The sequence below is a fragment of the Arachis hypogaea genome, chromosome 17 (assembly GCF_003086295.3).
Source record: "Arachis hypogaea cultivar Tifrunner chromosome 17, arahy.Tifrunner.gnm2.J5K5, whole genome shotgun sequence".
Classification (NCBI taxonomy): domain Eukaryota; kingdom Viridiplantae; phylum Streptophyta; class Magnoliopsida; order Fabales; family Fabaceae; genus Arachis; species Arachis hypogaea.
Window position 1 is genome coordinate 100868460 of NC_092052.1, and position 2712 is coordinate 100871171.

The 2712-nt window shown below is 41.8% G+C and overlaps 1 non-coding gene across 1 annotated transcript; it reads left to right on the plus strand.

Annotated features, from left to right (window-relative positions):
- Positions 1-1416: 1416 nt before the first annotated feature.
- Positions 1417-1523, plus strand: LOC112768003 (small nucleolar RNA R71). Its single transcript, XR_003185443.1, has one exon. It is a non-coding gene; the product is annotated as a small nucleolar RNA R71 (small nucleolar RNA).
- The last annotated feature ends 1189 nt before the right edge of the window (positions 1524-2712 follow it).

Consider the following 2712-nt stretch of genomic DNA (forward strand, 5'->3'; position numbering starts at 1 on the left):
TACATCATGAGGGAACTTGAACGATCGGTCTACCAGTTGTAGGGCCATTTTTGTTGGCTTAGCCTCCTCGATCTTTATTTTTCTCATCATAGCTACTGACATCAGATTTATGCTGGCTCCTAAGTCACATAGAGCTTTCTCCACTGTGATCTCCCCTATAATACAAGGGATCTGGAAGCTCCTAGGATCCTTTAATTTCTGGGGTAGTTTATGCTGAATGATAGCACTACATTCTTCGGTTAGTATCACAGTTTTGTTGCTCTTCTAACTTCTCTTCTTAGTCATTAACTCCTTTAAAAACTTGGCATAAAGCGGCATTTGTTCTATTGCTTCAGCAAATGGTATGTTGATCTATAGTTTCTTGAAGATTTCCAAAAATCTTAAGAACTGATTGTCATCCCCCTTCTTCTTCAATTGCTGAGGGTATAGGACTCTTGGGACGTCTGGCTTCAGCATTTCTTCTTTTTTTTGCGGACTCGAAGTGGAAACTCGAACTCTGTCTTGCTCTTCTTCCTTTTCATTTGAGCCCTTTTCTTGTGGTTTCTAGGAAGCTTCTTTCAGTTCCTTCCCACTCCTGAGGGTGATAGCCTGACACTCTTCCCTTTGGTTTGAGTCAGTATCACTGCCAGGTTGTGGCTGGGAATTTGCTTGAATAGGTAGCCAATTTGTGTCTCAAGTTTCTTGATGGCAGCATCTTGATTCTGCATATTGGACCACACTTCTTCTCGGAATGCCTTACTATCTTGAATCTCTTTGCATATGCCTTCAAGTAGTTTCTCAATCCTTGAGAGTCTGTCATCAGATGATGGTGGGTTGGGATTGGATGGATGAGAAGGGTTATCTTGGTTTTGGTATGGATGTGGAGAGGTGTTGTTAGGGTGGTGTTGATATGATCTCTGTGTGGAATGTTGGTGAGCTGCATGGTTGTTGGGGTTGTGATGTTTCTGATCTTGGCCTTGATCCTGTTGATTTTCCCACCCAAAGTTTGGGTGGTTCCTCCAACCAGGATTGTAGGTCTTGGAGTATGGATCATGTGCTTTCCTAGGTGAGTTTCCAATGTAGTTGGCTTGTTCTTGCTCATCCTCTGCCTCTGCATTCACTCCCTCTTGGGTTGCTGATGAGGTGGTGATTACTGCTACTTGGTTCCTCTTCATCTTCTTGGTAAGATTAGCCAGCTGCTTGGTGATAAGCTTGTTTTGCGCCAGCAGTGCATCCACATTGTTTAGCTCCATCACTCCTCTAGTGTTGCCTCTTTCAGAAGCATAGAAGTAGTCATTCTCAGCTACAGTCTAAATGACATATATGGCTTCTTCAATGGTCTTCTTGTTCAGAGATCCCCCGGATGAGTGGTCTACTGCCTTTTTCGATTCATAAGAAAGACCTTCATAGAAAATGTGCAGCTGCACCTATTCATTGAACATATCTGGTGGGCACCTTCTTGTCAGGTCCTTAAACCTCTCCCATGCTTCATATAGAGTCTCACCATCTTGCTGGCTGAAGGTTTGTACCTCAGCTCTCAACCTGTTGATCCGTTGAGGAGGATAGAATCTTGCCAAGAATTTGTTCACCACATCTTTCCAGGTTGCCAAACTCTCCTTTGGGAAGGATTCCATCCATTTAGATGCCTTGTCCTTGAGTGAGAAAGGGAACAGAAGTAGTCTATGGGTGTCAGGATGAACACCATTAGACTTCACTGTATCACATATCCTCAGGAAGGTGGTTAGATGTTGATTGGGGTCTTCTTGGACACTCCCTCCGAATAAACAATTGTTCTGAACAAGGGTGATGAGCTGTGGCTTTAGTTCAAAGTTGTTGGCATGTATGGTTGGCCTTTGGATGCTACTTCCGCAATTTCCTGGGTTTGGATTAATGTACGAACCCAGAACCCTTCTCTCTTGCCCAGCCTGATGTGCTGGACCTTCTCGGCCATGGTTGTGAGCCTCTTCTTCATGATGGTTCTCCATATTTTCATCCATGTTTGGTTCAAAATACTCCTCTTCTTCCTCCGCATTAACTACTCGTTTTCCTCTTGCTTCCCTCCTTAATCTCAAGAAGGTCCTCTCAGGTTGAGAATCAAAGGAAGTTGAAGCCCCGCTTCTTCTCCCTGTCATACAACCAACAAGGCACAAGCAAGGAAATAGATGCAGAAAGTATTTCTGTTAGAATTGCTATTAGTGTGAGTGATGTAATATATCAAATAGTTAGTGGGTTAGTGGACTGAATTGTAAACAACTAAGAAAATGGGTCGGAGAAAGGAGAGAAAATAACTAAAACTGAAAGTAAATTACTCAAACAGAATTTTAAATCAAACAAAAGAAAAATGCTCAATCTAGTTATCCTCCAATTTAATCATTATTGATACAAAATCAATCCCCGGCAACGGCACCATAAACTTGATGCATGGAAACTTGTCTCTCAACAATTTTCCTTCGGCAAGTATACCGAATTGTCGTCAAGTAAAAACTCACAATAGAGTGAGGTCGAATCCCACAGGGATTGATTGGTCAAGCAACTTTAATTAGAGGAATGTTCTAGTTGAACTAAGCAGAATTAGATTTGAGATTTGCAGAAAGTTAAATGGTGGGAAAGTAAATAGCAGAAAACGTAAATGTTGGAAATAAAGAGCTGAATGTAAATAGCGGAAAGTAAATTGCAGAATCTTAGATGGGAATAGGGAAGATGCTCATAAAAGTAGATTGCAGAATTTATAGA